Source organism: Diceros bicornis, chromosome 32 (genome assembly GCF_020826845.1).
Source record: "Diceros bicornis minor isolate mBicDic1 chromosome 32, mDicBic1.mat.cur, whole genome shotgun sequence".
Lineage (NCBI taxonomy): Eukaryota > Metazoa > Chordata > Mammalia > Perissodactyla > Rhinocerotidae > Diceros > Diceros bicornis.
Genome location: NC_080771.1, coordinates 9,420,624 through 9,438,833, shown reverse-complemented (window position 1 = coordinate 9,438,833; position 18,210 = coordinate 9,420,624). Strand labels below are relative to the sequence as shown.

Below are 18,210 nucleotides of genomic sequence, written 5' to 3'. Positions count from 1 at the left end.
CATTTTGACATGACTTTTGACATGACTCCCCCTATCTACCTATTGTCTGTCTGTCTGTCTGTCTGTCTGTCTGTCTATCTATCTATCGTCTATCTATCTACCTACCTACCTACCTATCTATCTATATTTGTCTATCTAGCACTTTTTTTAAACAAAAAAGCCCTCCATAACATTATAATACAACATAAATATTTCCCTAAACATTAAGTACTCTTCAATAATTTTATTTTTTAAAGTTGTGTAGTTTTCCATGGTAAGAATGAAAAGTAGCTTATTTACTCAATCTCATAAAATTGGAAGCTTGGATTATTTCCAGTATTTGCTCTTATAAACAGCGTAAGCATTTTTAGAAATAATTGTGTGCTTCCATGATTATTTTTCTTAGGATATGTTCTGAGTAACGGAAATAGGGAATCAGAACTGTGTCTTTAAAGCGTAGCTAGGAATTTATAAGAGTCTTTCAGATACTTTTGATTGTTATAATCAGTGCTTACCATACACTTCCTATTCTGTCCCTCACTCTGTGCTCCTGGCTCCCTCCAGCTGAGGGAGATTTTCTTGGAGAAGCTGGGTCCCAGGATCAGCCTGTGGCACAGGCCAGGCCAAGTAAGGACATGTCTTGTCCACTGAGCCCCAGGGTATCCAGGGGAATGGTCCAGGGCAGAGTTGTGGATAAGGGTAGCTCTTGAAGACCCCTCCCCGTGAGCATAAACTCTCTCCCTCTCCCTTCCCTCCCAGGTGTTATCTCCACTGGCCAAGAATCTCTTCCACCGGGCCATCTCTCAGAGTGGCGTGTCCCTCACTGCTGTCCTGGTCAAGAAGGACTCGAAGGCCGCAGCTCAGGTAGGTCTCACACTGGACCACCCCTGCACCCTTTGCTCTGCTCTCCTGGAGTCTTCTGGGACCTTTCTTGCCATTGGATCCAGCTGACATCCTCAAGGAATCACAGAAGTGAGAATGGCTGAGCGGGAAGGGAAAGAGGACACCTGACCCAACCTCCCAGTTATCCAGCTGAGCAAACTGGGCAGAGAGTGGAAGCAGCTTGTCAAGGTCAGAGGGTGATCAGGGCAGAACTTGGACTCAAGCTCCCAATTCTGGACTTCAGCACAGTGCACTGACCACTGGCCACTGGCCACACGTCCCAAAGTGTGCCACGTTGGGTGCCGGGCCAGACAGTGAGCAGTGGAGTATCACCATGTGTTGTCTCTCTTGGGGTCTGAGTTCTGGTGAACCTGCTTGCAGCATGTGAGTCTGGAGTGATCCCTCCCTGAGGGCCTGTGACTGGGGATGATTCCTGGAGAATTCATTCATTGATTCACTCACTCACTCAACAAATAATTTTGATATAGCCAGACATCTAGCAACCTCATGAAGCTTCCATTCTAATGCATAAGACAGATTAATAATTACATAATCACACAAAATATCAAATTATAAAATGTCAACTGTGACAAGAACAATAAAGCAGAGGTACCTGATGTCATAACAGAATCCAAAAGTAGCAGTTAGTCCAGTGAGGAGCGGGAGGTTATCAAGAAAGTCTTCTTGAAAAAAGTGATCAATGAGTTGAGTTCAGAAGGATAAGCAGTAATTCACTTGGTGAGAACATTCCAGGAAAAGGGAACAATATGTGCAAATGTCCTGCAGCAGGAGAGAGTATTTTAGTGAAAGAAAGTGAGAAAAGCTGATGTGGCCAGAGCAGAAGGAACATAGGGAACATGGAGTGAGCTGAGGATGGGGACACTGCAGGGGCCGTGCTGCACAGGATCCTGTGAGGACTTTGTCTTTATCTGGAGGCTGTTAGGAAGCCAAGGAAGAGTGAGCAACAGGCGGCTCTGCTGAGGAGGGTCCACTGGAGTCAGTGATGTGGGGCGTTTGGTAGGGCTGTGAGACCTGGCTTCCTGGAGTGGTGGGGGCAGCAGCCAGACATAGAGGGGCTGGAAAGTAGGAGGAGAGGAAAGGAAGACACCAGGAATTTTTAAAATTTCTTAGAATGTTCTTCAGAATTCTTTGGTTGTAAACAACAGAAGCTCACTTGATCAGGCTTAAGTCAAGAGGGGGGTATTTGGATGAGAGGTAGCATAGACGGGGCCTGATTTCACTATCAAACAGGAACTAGAAATTGGCAGAAGGAAACCAATCTAAGACTCTTATTTGTGCTCTTTCTTTCTGTCTCTCTCTCTATCACTTACTCGCACTCTCTCTCTCTCTCTCTCTGTCTCTCTCTCCTCTACTTCTCTCTGTACCTTTTTATTCATTCAACAAATACATACTGAGCATTGATTCTGTGTCAGGCACTGTCCTAGGCTCTGGGGAGCCCTACACACTCTCCATGGCCCCACCATCATGGAGGCTGCCTTCTGTCCATTTGCGTCTTCTCCTCTGGTTCCCCTTTGTAAGTGACGTGCCTGAGGCTAAATGGCTAGTAAGTGGATGAGCCAAGATTTGAAACCAGACAGTGTGATTTTGGACTCCATGCTCTTAAGCCCCACTCCATGCTGCCTCTCCTTAGATGTTCAGCTCTGAGATCACTGTGCCTATTTTAACAGAGATAAGGTAACAGAGACAGAGGCGGTGTAATTGGCGTGACTGGGACCAGGACCCACACCTGCTGGTCTGGGCTATTTTCTGCCACTCCCTGCTGCCTTTAGAAATTGAGGTTGGGATGGAACACCTCTTTATTGACCAAGGGAAGGGACGTGGCTCTTGAATTCTGCAGTCGCCTGTGATCTCTGCAGCAAATTGCCGTGTTTGCTGGGTGTAAAACCACCACCTCGGCTGTCCTTGTTCACTGCCTGCGCCAGAAGACAGAGGAGGAGCTCCTGGAGACGACGCGGAAGATGGTAGGTGCATTCGTTCTTGTGGCCTCACAAGCCCCCCACCCAGTAAACTTGGCCCCAGGCTTCATCACTTCAGCTGTCCCCTTGCCCCAGAAAAACTACCTAGGACAGTTTCTAGCCTCTCAGGAACGGTGTCAGCCCCTGGATCTGATGGGGAATTTCTTTTTTGTTACGAAATATGTCAAACACTGGCAAAATCAAAAAATAACGAATGAACATTTGTGTAATAATCTCCTAGCTCTATCAAAACTTACTATTTTCCATTCTTGTTTTCAGATGTGTATTTAAGAAATTAAACATTACATATTTCTAGAAGTAACTCCCATCCTGAATTTTGGGGATGGGGACATGAAGAACAAAGATTTTCAGGAAGGTTGTCACAATTTATTTTGGCTAATTTAGGAAGTACCTCAATTACAACCCAGTCGTGGCCCAATTGTCAAGACTTTCCGAAACTCTGCCTCAATTGTAATTCTAGGATAACTGTACATCCACCCATTCATCCCTTCAGCCAACCATCCATCCATTCATCTATTCTTTCCTCATCTTATAATCCGTCTGTCCATCCAGCTATCAATCCGATTCGTTGATATCCTTTCATCAATCTAATATCAATCCATCCATAACTTTGATTCATCCATTATCAATCATTCATGCATTATGCAGCCACCATATATCTTCAGTGCATCATTCATCCTTCTAAAATGAATGATTCATCTGTCATATCTGCTGGTTATCATTCACCTATCCACTTATCCATCCAGTTCACGCATACTCCATGTATTGACCAACTCTATGCATCCATCCATCCATCCATCCACCCACCCATCCATCCGTCCATCCATCTATCCATCCAAGCTAGGTGTATGGGGGGTAAAAGAGCAGGTGCTGCAGACGTGATTCAGATATAGTCCCTGCTCAAAAAGAACTATCCAAGGAGATACACAACATGTTTCATGGGGAAAGAGTGGTGGGACTACAGAGAGGAGAAACATTTATGATAGTCATCAGGAAAGCTTCCCACAGAAGGTGACATTTGAGGATTGATGGATGGCTATTGTAGTGGGTTGTCACAAGGACAGATGCCCAGAAAATACAGCATCTAGGGCCAATGAAAACCATTCCCTCTGTGGGAGAAGAGTGTGAATGTGATCCCAGGAGTAGCCTGAGCCCCCAGACTCTGTGCCTGGCCCCTGGGCTCCTGAGGATACTCCTGGATGCCAGGGAGTGGCCGCTAGCACTGGACTCTGCTCTATTTCCATGGGTTGACTCCAGTGTGGCCTTGGGGCTTGAATCCTGGTTTCTCTGGCTCAAATGAAGTGACCAATGTGTTCAAAGAATCAAAACACTATTTTCTGATGCCTGGAAAGAGGCAAATTTATTTCAGCATTCTCCATGTGGCACAAGAGGACCCAATAAGGAGAGAGTTGGTGACTTTGAGAAAAGCCAGAGAACATAAGAGCCCATGTTATCCTTCTGAGATGTTCTGAGATCTTGTGGAAGTGTTTCCATGATTATCCCCTCTCCCCAAAATAGACACACACATACACACACACACACACACACACACACACACACCCCTGGCTAGTATGTCTACAATCCATCATGGAGAGACCCTTATTGGTCACTTGCGGCACACTGGTCAGACTTGTTAGGTATAGTGTAGCATTACAATCAATGTAATCTTGGTGAACAAACAACAAGAGAAGTATAGAGTGGGGTGAATTTCCATGAGCTTGTATGAGTCAGGACTTTCTAATGCAAGGTGAGAAAACTCATCTCAAAATGCCTTGAGCAGAAAAAGGAATGCGTTGTAACAGAATCTTCAGGTAACTAACTGAAAACTAAACTGTTCAGGAGTAGATGGCTTCAGGCATGGATGGATCCAGATGCACATATGATATTGTTAAGATTGTATCTGTCCCCTGGGGAGGATAAAGACAATAGCAGCACTTATGCTTATATCCTATCTGCTTAAAAACCCTCTTTCCCAATAATTTCAACAAAAGTTTTGGGGTAAACTTTATTGAACTGACATGGGCATGTGCCCATCCCTAAACTAATCTCTGTGGTCAGACAGATGGGGCAACCCAGGTCAAATATAAATGCTTGGATTCACAGAGTAAGAATGGGGAAGAACGAGGTCCATCAAAGAAAAATTGGGGTGTTGTTGCCTAGAGAAACTAGAAGGGGAAATTTATGGAGGGCAGGGCAGGGACAACCACAGACATCCTCTCCAGAGCTCCCCTCCCCATCCCACACCTATACCCCGTGCTCAGGCCCAGGGGAGCCAGTGTCCTGCCCACTTCTTCTCAGCCCAGCCCAGATGGTATGTGGAAGGAGAATCTGATACCTCTGGCCCACAGCTCACAAAGATCAGCTTTTCTCCCAGGAAGCTCCTCACCCACAACCTCTGCCTTTGTCTTCACAGAAATTTTTCACTCTTGATTTACTTGGAGACCCCAGATAGGTGAGGACCTTTGGTTTCTTGATTACAGGTTTTAAGTCTTGACACCTTTAAGCTCCAGTTAAATGTGAAATAAAGAATTCTCCCTGTGGACTCTTAGTAACTCCTTGTGTTCATATTTCTGAGGCCCAGAGAGGGGCAGTGACTTGTCCAGATAACACAGCCAGGAGGACCAGACGTAAGACTAGAACCCATTCCCTAGACTCCCAGTCCAGTGCTCCCAGTCATCAGTTCTGTGTCCCCTCAACCCACCCTCTTCTTGTTTACATTTCTTGCTCCCAAAATGCCCCGTTTAGAGAAAGCTACACTAAAAATTTCCACTATGAGGAGGTGGAGATAACTGGATAAGGGGTTTCTTCAGGAGCCTTCCTTGAGGAACTCAGATCTTGTCCTGGAGGCTGGGGGGTTGATTAACTGTGCAAGCTGCACTGTGTGCAGGGCCTCCAGGACAGGAGTCCAGAATCTCAGTCCGGAGGAGACCTCCCTCCACCCAGCCACGCAACAAACTCCAGCAGCATCCTCTCCATCTCCTTCCTCCTCTCCTCCTAATTTCCAGTACATTTCCAGGTTCTGATGACATAACTGTCTCACAATTGTGTTCTCTCTGCTCTGTCCCTGGGGATAATAGCACTTACCTTGAAAGGTATTGTGAGGATTAAATGAGATTCATTCAGTCATTCAGCAAAGATTTAATTAGCACTTGCTATGTGCCAGGACCTGATTCAGGAGCTGGGGATATAGCAGCGAAACAGGCAAAACAGAGACCATCCCTGCCTCCTGGAGTGAGGGAAGGGTCAATAAACAGACAAGTAAAATACGTAGTGTGTGTGATGATGGTCAGCGTGAGGGAGAAAAAGAAAATGGGAAAAGGGGCTAGAGTTTGCCGGTCGTTTGAATTTACATGGCAGGGTCGGGAATAGTCCTTGAGATGGTGACATTTGAGTCGAGTTCTGGAGGAGGAGAGGAAGCCAGCTGTCAGGAACACTGCAGGAAGAGTGTTCCAGGCAGAGGGAAGAGCAACTGCAAAGGCCCTGAGGCAGGAGGCCAGTGTGGCTGGAGTGCAGGGAGTGAGGAACAGGCCTAGGGCTGAAAAGGGAATGGAAGGGGGGGTGCTTTAAATTACTTGGATTTTTATTCCAAGTGTGATGGGAAATCTTGGGAGGGTTCTGAAGAGAGGAGTGAGAGACTTTGGATTTTACAAAGGTGCTCTTTGACTGCTGTGTTGAAACTGAAGGTAGGGAAGGGGCAGATGCAGGGACATCAGCTGGGAATCCACTGCACTGCAGTAATCCAGGCAAAGGATCATGGCGGCTTGGACTAGCCCACAGCAGAGGGGGTGGAGAGAAGGGGTTGATGTCTGGATATTCTTGAAGTGACAGCTGACAGGATTTGTTAATGGACAGGGTGTGGGGTGTAAGGAAAAGAGAAGGGGTGAAGCAGGCCCCTGGGTATTTGACCTGAGCCAGGTGATGCACGAGGCCCACCCGGGGCAGCCACTGGCACCCACTCTGGACAGCGGCGACGCCTGCCATTCTCACGGGTGCTGGTGTCACTCAGCCCCCACTGGACGCAGCCCTGATCGGGCCCTCGTTGTCTCTCCTGGACTTTCACCATCTTCCACCTCTACTGTCCCTCCCACTCCCGTGCCCCACAGTGCTGCCAGACTTTCCCTTGTAGACCCAGGTCAGGGCATGTCCCCCCTTCTTAAAAGGCTGACCTTCCTGACAAGACAAACCCCCTCACCTCCATGGAGTTATCCTTCAAAACACATCTGAGTCCCTGCTCTGTGCAGACATTGTGCAGAGAACGTGCTGCACCATCTGCTGTCTCTCTGGTCCACGCCCCACAGCTTCCTCCAAACCCAGGACTCTCGGGGTCTGAGGTTCCTGCGATTAGTCCTTCACAGTGACACCTCTGCCACTCTGTTCATGCTGTTCCCACTGTTTGGAATTCTCTTCATTCCCCAGAGCCACTGCAGGTGGCAGGCACCTCCTCCACGTGCCCTGCCCTGTGTCCTCCTTCCAGAAGGAGTTGCTCCTCTAGCAGGCATCCTGCAGCCCTTTCTGAACTGCACAGCCTCTGGAAGAGAGCAGTGGTGTCACCCACATCCTTTGCCCCTATTGTCAGCCATATTGCCCTAGAATTTAGGCCTTTCTCCTACTGAGTCAGATCACTTGACAGAACTTCCCCTGTGCAGCCAGAACGGGCTTGTCATTCACTGATCCTTGGAGAGCAGATGCAGGTCCTGGAATTCACAGGGTCTCAAAGCCTGTGGGTTGTCCAGTTTCACCTGCCATCCAGGTGGGGAATATGGCACATGGAGCTGGTCTCCACGTGAGGGATCTGTAATAGCACTGCTAATGAATAACGTCTAGTGTTTACCCAGCCCTTTCCACGTACCAGGTACTGTGCTGAGCATTTTGTGTGTGTTCAGTCATTTAAGCCCCACGTCTTATAGATGAGGAAACTGAGGCACAAACAGGTGAAATTACTTTCCCAGGTTGCCAGCTAGTAAGTGGCAGAGCCAGGTTTCAAGTCCAGATAGTCTGGCTCCAAAACCCATGCTCTTAATAACTTCTGTGACCCAATATGAAACATAACTACCCAGAACCAGCTTCCCAGATGGTGACACATGGGTCAGGCCCTGCAGAATCTGTGACATGTAAACATTTTTCATCACAGGTAAAACCTAAAATGAAGACATTTATCAACATGACGTGAGCCCATCCCTGATTCTTTTTCTCCTGCTCTTCCTCTCTGATGGGGAGTCAGGTCTCGGTTTAAGCCCCTTGAGAAATGAGGAGCTCACTACCTCCTGGAAGCAAACCACTCAGCAAGAATAACTTATGTTTACATATAGATAGAGAGATACAGTCAGTTGTCATTAATCGTGATTCTGGTTTTGTGAATTCACCTACTCACTGAAATTTATATGTTACCCAAAATCAATACTCAGGTCACATTTGTTGTCATTCGGGGACATATACAGAGGGGCAGAAAGTTTGAGTCACACAATCATACATGCGTTCCCATCTGAGATCAAACATGACGACTCTCTGTCTTCTTGTTTCATCTCTCATGCTATTAACAAGTGACCTCTTCATGGTCTATTTAGTGCCACATTTTTCACATTTTTGTGTTTTCTGTTGGGGGTTTCTCTGTGTAAAGTGGCTCCCAGCACAGTGCTGAAGTGCTGTTTAGTGTTCCTCAGCGCAAGAAGGCTGTGATGTGCCCAACATGTGAGAGATACATGTTAGATGAGCTGTTAGAGATACATGTTAGATACATTAGATGAGCTTCGTCCAGGCGTGGGTTACAGTGCTGTTGGCTGTGAGTTCTGGGTTAATGCATCAACTGTGCAGCACATCCAGAAAAGGAGGAGGAAATTTGCCCTGAGGCCCCTCTGGAAATGCTGAAGTGACATCTGTAGTTGTGATGAACTGTGGAAAAGTGGCTACATTTGTGGTTTCGTGAGATGTTGATGATAAAAATCACAGTGGACGGCACTGTCACGAGGCTGAAGGACATGAATTTACAGTCACGTTACCCGAGGCTGGAAAGTGTGCACCCTTCTTGGCTGGTGTTTTCTTATAAATAAGAACTACAGATGACTAATTATTTGTAAGGAATTTGTATTACATTAGGTGTCTTTAAACATACATAAAACAAGCTTGTTGAAAATGTGAGCAGAGTCCCCCAGGAACCTAACCCTGTATTTCCCCTGGGGACAGTGGCGCAGTTTGGCTAATCCCGAGTCACGTTGAGGTTATAGAAGTAAACTACCAAAGTAATGAGAACTGACTGTGGGTAGAGAAACACACGTAGATATATATACACTTCAATTTGAAATATTCTTAAATGTGTATGTATGTGTGTAGGTCTGAATACTTAAATATATATGTGTATATAGATATATTTCAATTTGAGGGAGACTTGCCCCATCACCTTACCACTGCTAGCCCTGGGTGAAGTTCTGCCCTCTGGGGTCACACAGACTTAGCCTCCTTTGCTGGGACCCTGAGTTCTGTGGTCAGGACCATGGGCCTGCAGGTCTACGGTGCTGACCTCTTGCTCAGACAGGTGGAGATGGGGAGGCAGGTGTTTCCCTGAGAGGGGAAGCACCAGCACTATGCTTCCTCTTCCCCAGAGTCATCCCTTCCTGCCCACTGTGGTTGATGGAGTGCTGCTGCCAAAGATGCCTGAAGAGATTCTGGCTGAAAAGACATTCAACACTGTTCCCTACATCATCGGAATCAACAAGCAAGAGTTTGGCTGGCTTCTTCCAATGGTGAGAATGTCAGGGTCTTTTAGACTCACTTCCTGTGCCCATCACATCACCCTTCCCATCTTTGGTCACAGGAGCTCCTCCTCCTCCAGACCTCCCTCAGGGTCCAAGGCCATTATTCCCTTCCTACAAGTTGACATTTCCATGGAAACCTTCTCAGCGATGGCTCAAATGCAGTTGGCAACAGGGAGCTTTCTCAGGCAGGCAATTTAAAGGGGGCTGGGTTCATCCTAGGGACACAGCTTTAAGCTGCTAGAAGCCCTACAAGAGGTTGCTTGAGCCCCTTAGTGCAGAGGTTTGGATGGAGCTGTCACATGCCGAGTTCTCCAGTTCTCACTTCAGAACAATTTCGGAGGTTATACTGAAGGATCAAAGCTATCATGGCGGCATTTTCAGCTTCCTTGGTCAGCCGAGACAGGGAGGGCATTTGTGAGGTCTGTGTTGTCTGCCCCAGAGCCCTCCATTTCAACATTAGTCTGGCTTAAATCTTCCCTCTCTGTCTTGGTGACCATTGTGTGTACTCTAGCCTGACATATATATGCACGTACATACTGCAAAGGACTGGGACAGCTTCTCTTAACATTTTCTTTATCCTCTTTGCACTCCTTGAGTTTTGGACATGATAAGTCCATTTGATTTATTGATTTTGCCCAACTCATCAAAGACCCATGCCCGTCAAGACATGCCAATGTGACCTTCAGCCTGCATTGGTTTGGTCAGTTGGTCAGTTTTGTTCTTCTTGCTAATTCTAAATGATTCCCAATTGCTTAACCATTGTTTTAACAGATGATGGGCTACCCACTCTCTGAAGGCAAGTTGGACCAGAAGACGGCCACGTCACTCTTGTGGAAGTCCTACCCCATCGTTGTAAGAATCTAGGGAATCACAGAAACTGGCTGAGAGCCAAAGAAGGGAACGGCTTACCCCAAATCATGACCAATTAAATGAGAGAAGGAAGTCTGGAACCAGAGGGTTCTACTCTCATTTTTCTGCCTTTCCCACTTGTTACATGGGGTAGGAGATGGTTGCACAGGGCTTGAGAGGTTCATCATTAACACAAGAAGAGAAGCTGTGTCACTCACCAGAGTACGGTGGTCACTTTCACTCTTGATCCATTTCAGAACATCCCCGAGGAACTAACTCCAGTGGCCACTGAGAAGTATTTAGGAGGGACAGATGACCCTGTCAAAAAGAAAGACCTGTTCCTGGACTTGATGGGAGATGTGATGTTTGGTGTCCCATCTGTGACTGTGGCCCGTCTCCACAGAGGTGAGTTCCAGAAGGTGGACAGCAGAGGGACACTGACATCACCAGCTTCTCTGTCTGTCCTGCCCACCCCTCAGCTTAGACAGATATGTAGAAATTGCCAAGCGTCAGGCCTCCGAGGTCAACTCCATATGGCCTGGGGTGGGGATCCGTCCTCTTTTGGATTCTGCTAGAAGCCGACTCTGAGAAAAGGATAGGAGTACAAGTAGTTTATTTTCGAGATGATCCCAGAAAACACCAGTAGATGTGTGGAGAAGTGACAGGGGAAGGAGAAGGAAGCCAATCCATGCTTCCCTGTCAAGAAAGTATCCACTGTGGACACTGAAGCTGGGGAGCTCTGGGAAACCTGCAGAAGACGTGTCTCAGCGTTATCCCCAGCAAGCGGCAAGGGAGCTCATGTATTTATCCTCCAACTCCCATGTGTCATTGGTTGAAAAACCTGTTCCCAAGGAGATGTTAATTCTCTGGTGCTTTGACCTGCTACACACGTGGGCAGAGTGGTCTCTGGTGGCCAAAGACCTCAGGCAAAGTGCTACAGATGCCAGAGGAGGAAGTCAGGTTGGCATGTCCCGAAGTAGGGGATATGGTGAGGTACCAACAACATCTGCTACAGGGACTCCTCATCTGAAGTTATGGCTAGAAGGGAAATCTTGGAGGATGCATCTTGGAAGATTTTCAAGGTCAGAGCTAGCTGCAAACTAATTTGTTAACCATTGGATCTGGGGATAGAGTGAAACCAAGCACAGAATTGGGAGGGTTGTCTGGGACCATGAAAGCCAGAAGAAGCGAGGAATGAGATGTGAGAGGACAGTTGGTTTGGGGAATGTCAATGTCTGCAGCTGCTTTTGTCCATCCCAGTGTGTGCTGGGTCTACCACAGGACCTTCTGACATTGACCCACGTCTGTGTGACTGGGATGTGAGGTCAGGGTAGATGAGCTCACCTAGAGAGGAGGTGTTCGTTCTGAGTGCCGTTTTGAGGTCCTCACAGGACCCTTCCTTTTCTAGGAGCCCTCCTTCACCTAGTATGCAAGCCAGGAAATGATTCTCTGGTCCAGACCTCTCCCTCTAACTGGGCTGGAAGGGGTGTAAAGTCAGGATGTTGTAAGCATGACAAAAAATATCTACAGCTGGCCTACTATGTGCCCAAGCTCAGGACAGTAACGTACAAGTGCTGGTTACTGCTTCCTCTTCCTGAGGGTCCTGATGAAACTCTTCAGCCAGGAGCCACCTCGGGTCAAATCTGTTCTTTCATAAACTTGGTCTTGCCTCTTGCTACGTGTCTGATTTGTGGTATATCTGTCTGCATCATCTCCTGGTCCAGCCACACTGGACTTGTGTTTCTTATCTGATATCTCATGACTTGAGTTTAAGGCCTTTTTGCCAGGACTACACAGATTTTATCAACGTTACTCTTTCATTTTTGTGTTTATCTCACTCTCTTTTTGATGAAAAAGAACTTTTCTGAATATAAAATTAGTATGTAATAATATATGCTATCTTACACTTGTAGAAAGTTTTGAAAATATGGGAACACATAAAGAAGAATCTAGATATGACAACTCCTCCACCTAGAACTATCTGCTATAAATTTTTGATACATTTTCTTCTCATAATAGTTCCATGTCTTACATATAATTTAAAAATTAATTTTATATTATGTTTTTGTTCCTAGAACACTATATTATAAGCATTTCCTAACTGGCAATAAAAAGTCATTGAAAACATCCATTATTTCATGGATTAAAATTTACTTTAGTATTCCTGTTCTATTGGATACTTAGGTTGGCTGCTTGTATTTTTATGCCACAAAAAACATTATGCTCAGCCTTATGTACATAAATCTTTAACCAAGTGTCTAATAGTTTTCTTAGGTTTGGTTTTTAGAAGTAAAATTGCTAGACTGGACTGTAGGAGCATTTTAAAGTTCTTGATACAGATCGTGAAATTGGTACCCCGTGTATGAGAGTGTGGATTTCTTAACTTTGTCCCATGGGATAGTCAGATTAAAAAATAAATATAATGCTGCCCATTTCATAAGTCCTTCCTCACCAAAAAAAAAAGAAAAAGAATATGTGGGCCAGCGCAGTGGCATAGTGGTTGAGTTTGGCACTCTCCACTTTGACGGCTTGAGTTTGGCTCCTGGGCACAGACCTATACCACTCGTCTGTCAGTGGCCGTGGTGTGGTGGCAGCTCACATACAAAATAGAGCAAGATTGGCACAGATGTTAGCTCAGGACGAATCTTGCTCAGAAAAAAAAAGAATTAGCTGACACTTTTAATTTGCATATTTTTGATTACTAGCTCTCTCTTTGACTCTGCTTCTCTTGTTGTTCCTAATTGTTATTATCCAAATCTGTGCCCTTTGAAGACTTGTGTTGTGATTGTAGGAATTTTATAAATCTTAGTGGTTTAAGCTAGAAAATTAAAAAAAAAAAAAGATTTTTTCGGCAGCATCTTGTCAAAAATAAGTTCTCTCATCCACAGAAGTGCTTTCCTCTGTGGTTGTCTTCTGAATTCCTTTCTAAAACTTCTGAGTGGCAGAGGCAAGGTTAAATGCCCTCCTGTCAGTGAGTTCTGCTTAACCTTGAAGCAGCTGTTTAACAAGTGGGTTATGGAACCACAGAGGACTGCTTCTTTCAAACACCTCCTTTTGCTAAAGTAAATGTCCAATTATAGAGAGTGAGGGAGGCAATTAAATGAATTATTCTACATCCTCATGTTGGGATGGCTTACACTGTTAAATCATTTTTGGGGTGAATATTTAATAGTGTAAAGATCTGATTATAGTCATCACAAAGTAACGTAAAAATATATCCAAATTTTATATATGTCAATGGGATATGTGTGAAAATATTAATAGAGGTCTCTTAGAGTCATCAGTTATAAGTTATCTTTTTGTTCATTTCCTTTTTTTGTTCATTTTCTAAATTTGTTACTGTATGAGAAAGGCTGTGAAATTTCTCCACCAGCTGACTTGAGGCCTGACCCTTCCCCCATTGGAGTCACTCACTGTGGGCCTCATGATCCATGCAAAGTGCCAATCTCCATGGCCAGGTGGCCCATGAGGTAGCCCTGAGGGAGCAAGGATGGCAGCTCCAGGGAAGCATCAGCAGGAAAGCTGACATCTCTGGGGCTTGGAGGCGGGGAGGTGAGAGAGGAGGCAGGGGCAGGAGGAGAGAGGCAGGAGAGAGGCAACTTCCTCCTTCCTCAGCCCCTCTTCTCTGTTCACCACTTCAACACTCCTCAGGCCAAGCAGGAGGCAAGACATGTGAGGTGACAGAGAAATAGTAAAGGCTGGGTTTGTGGTTTCCTGAGACAGAAGAGACAGATTGCCACCTTTCTGCATATGTTTGTATTTATATTCACGCTTTCAGATCAGAAACTTGGATTTGCTTCGCTCTTCTCAGAATAGTGAGAAAAATACTGGAAATGTGCAAAACCATGCAGAATAGAAGACACTGAGTGGGCTTCAGGTATTCTCCAAAGGAATGAAAACTAGCCTGTTATCAATGAAATATAGTAGTGTAAACTGTATGTATAGAGATGTTCTTGAGTGTGAATGTATCAGTACACAAAGGACTTTATGTTAATTGACCCCCTGCCCCTATAATGATAGTTATTTTGAATGGATTTACCTAAGGTTTCAACATTCATTCATTCAATCTTCATTCACTCATTCGTTCAACAAACACTTGGCTCAAGCCCAGTTCCACCTCCAGCAGCTTTGTGCCCTTAAGCAAATCAAAGAACTTTTCTGAAACACTATTTCTCTATTATGCTGATAAGTAGGGGTTTCCTGCAGGGCCACACAGTGTCCAGTACACAGCTGGCACTCACAAGGGCAGCTGCTATTAATATTGTTGTTGTTGTGTACTCAGGATCCAGGTGTGCCCCCAATTCCTGGAGTGCTCAGGGCCCCCAGAGACCTTGATACCCTCCAGGTGTGTATCTGGTAAAATTAACTGTGCGTGAATCCATGTCTTCTCAGATGCTGGAGCCCCCACCTACATGTATGAGTTTCAGTATCGCCCAAGCTTCTCATCAGACATGAAACCCAAGATGGCGATAGGAGACCACGGAGATGAGCTCTTCTCGGTCTTCGGGGCACCATTTCTAAAAGGTGCCAGTGGTTTGGTGACTACAAACGGGGACTGGGAGACCTGGGTTCAAGTGGTTGTTTGGTGGCCTTGGGCAAGTTCCTCCTTCTCTCCAGGTCTTAGTCTCTGGTTTGAACTACAAAGGTTCCCAACCTTTCTCTTGATCTAACATGAATGATGCAGAATGTGTATACATGTGCCCTCATTCATGATCACTCTAAGAATCCAGACCTGGGCATCAATATGACAGGTGGTGGGTCACGTACAGGGCGCTGCTCAAGGGCTAGAATGCCGCCACCACTTCTGCTCACAAGAGCATGTCAGAATGTGAGCGAGAGTAGGGTTAGAGTGGGTGTTGACCTTGGATCAGGGCTAATGTGTCTGTCTATGCATCCAACCATCTCTCTATCTATCAAAACTCGTATCTTATTAAATTTAATATATTTAGGAATATAATATTTTAAATAAAACCTCTCACAAATGTCTTCAATACCTTAACTGTCACTAACAGATGACATGTACCCACCTCAGACCTATTTGTGACACACCAGTGCCTCTGGGCTTTTCCCGGTTGGGTGAGTCTTTAGGGCCATTGCAGCTCCCTTATTTTTCATATTCTATGCATAGGTGGGTGAAGGAGATTATGAAAAGACTCAAAAGAGAACAATCCTAGGAGGTGGGGTTGCTGTAGTGGAAACCCTGGGGTGTAGCACAGTGACCCTGAAGGCATCCTGCTCATGGCTTGACTGCAGTCCTTCGCTGAGTCCTAGATCAGTAACTCTCAAACTTAACGTGCACATAAATTGCCCAGAATCTTCTTAAAATGCAGCTTTTGATTCAGTAGGTCTGGATTAAGGGCTCAGATGCTGAATTTCTAACAAGCTCAAGAGATGCTGCTGCTGCAGACCAATGACCCACACTTTGAGTAGCAAAGGCTTTTTGTCTTCTTCCCCACAGAGGGTGCCTCAGAAGAGGAGATCAAACTCAGCAAGACGGTGATGAAATTCTGGGCCAACTTTGCTCGCAATGGGTGAGTGTGGTGGCAAAGATAGAGCAGGGATGGGAAGGGGTAGAGCACATCTATTGGGAAGGAGTAGCTTCTACTGTTTGGTGGCCAAATTCCCCGCCCTGTGTCCTCTGACATGAGAGCTCTCTAAAAATAGACAGGCTACCAGGAGATGGTGAGCCTCTTAGCAGAGATGACACCAGGGGTCCCTGAAAATCTCAGAGGGTTGTTGGGACCACACAGTAGCTTTGAGGAATATCTATTTGATTCTGTTCCCAGGAACCCCAGTGGGGAGGGGCTGCCCCATTGGCCGGCATATGACCAGAAGGAAGGCTACCTGCAGATTGGCATGACCAGCCGGGCAGCCCAGAAGCTGAAAGACAAGGAAGTGGTTTTCTGGACAGAGCTCCTGGCCAAAGAGGCAACAGAGGAGCAACTCCACACAAAACATGTTGAGCTGTGAATGGGCAGCCCAGCCAGGGGACCTGGGAGAACCGAGACAGAGGTCTTCTACAGAGGTTTTTATGGTCCAAAGAGGTATCTTATTGTGGAGGCTGGGGACTTGTCTTTTAGGAGTGGGGAGAGGCCAGGGAGGGGGAATTTCTGTATCTGTGGCCTCAATTTTGGAATAAATGTTCTTTTGAAAACCAAGTCAGAGTCTGTGTCTTGGGCTGGAGGTTAAGCCATCCTCCTTAGAGACAGAAGGTTGAAAAGCGAGGGCACCATCAGCAGGAAGGGGCCTCTGGTGAGTCTGCTTTGACCTCTGGACAAGCAGAGTCCAGCAGGCTGGGCCCTGGGACACTCTGCATCTGCTCCATGTCTCTGGGCCCTCCACAACTTCCACCAACAGGTTGTGGGGTGCCCACAGGGCAGTGTCCCTCTTTCCATGTGGAGCTAAATGGAGAGATGGAAGAGGCACAGATTGAGGACACACCTGAAGTAGGGGAGAGGGAGAGGTGCTGTGCTGACCCTGTGGCACTGTTGTTGGGCCTTTACTGACCCTTCCACAGGTCTACAATTCTTTCTTCAACATACACAATATCCTCCCAGGCCCCTCCCTGAGACCATCTCTTCCAACAACTCATCTGAGCCCCTTCTGTAGCCTGGACCACTTCAGTCCAAGATGTAACCACTTTGGAGTGAGTCCCTGAAGTGTCATCCTAAAATTGCCTCTTTTAGATTCCCTGGGGTGATTTCTGGGTTCTGCTCGGATGTAGAAAGCTCTAAGGAGTGACACTCCCACCCCAACAGCGAGAAAAAGCTGGATCATCTTCAAAATCATGAGTTTTCCTGCACCATTCAAGGAGCTGAGGTTGCAGGTGAACAATGACCCTGAAGTCTCAGGAAGACAGGGACTTTGCAGGAGAGATGGGATGTGTATGCTGACTTACTGTCTGCCTACAGGTGGAAGATGAGGTCACCATAGCTGTGAGTAGAATTACTCTAAAACTTCTAATCAAGGGCTGAATGCCAAGTGTTCGTTAGTATGAAGGTATAAAACCCTTGGGAGCCACAGACCCACAGGGGAGTTTACACAGACTCCTCTCCATGGACCTCCTTCAGGGGTTCCTGAGAAAAATCGGGATCAGGAAGTAAGACCAGAGTAAGCCTGTCTCAGGGGTGCAGGCAGGAAGCCCTGCTCAGACTCTTCTCCCTTAAAGAACAAAATCACGGGGGGCAGGCCCCGTGGCTTAGCGGTTAAGTGCACGTCCTCCTCTACTGGCAGCCTGGGTTTGGATCCTGGGTGCGCACTGATGCACTGCTTCTCCAGACATGCTGAGGTGGCGTCCCACATACAGCAACTAGAAGGATGTGCAACTATGACATACAACTATCTCCTGGGGCTTTGGGGTAAAAAAAGGAGGAGGATTGGCAATAGATGTTAGCTTAGAGCCGGTCTTCCTAAGCAAAAAGAGGAGGGTTAGCATGGATGTTAGCTCAGGGCTGATCTTCCTCACACACACACACAAAAAAGAACAAAATCCCTAAACCACCAGGAAAGGACAGCAAACCCAACTCTTTTGGGGTCCTGGGGAAGATCTATTGAGGGTGAGGGAAAGGAGACCGTCCTTGGCCCTGGTCCTTAGAGGTCTTTTACTGCTGGGGAGGGGCAGAATCACTGAGAAAACCTCCTCTCCATGACCGAGGGACACAAGGTCTGCCTAAGGCTGAGTGAGACTGGGCCAGAACGAGAGAAACCACTCCTGGATCACCGCTGAGTTTTACAAAGTGATTTTTCCATTTTAA

General features: G+C 46.5%; 1 pseudogene; it reads left to right on the top strand.

Moving 5' to 3' along the window:
* LOC131396007 (liver carboxylesterase-like) overlaps positions 1-16,426 on the top strand; it is a 30,799-nt pseudogene extending 14,373 nt beyond the window's left edge.
* The last annotated feature ends 1,784 nt before the right edge of the window (positions 16,427-18,210 follow it).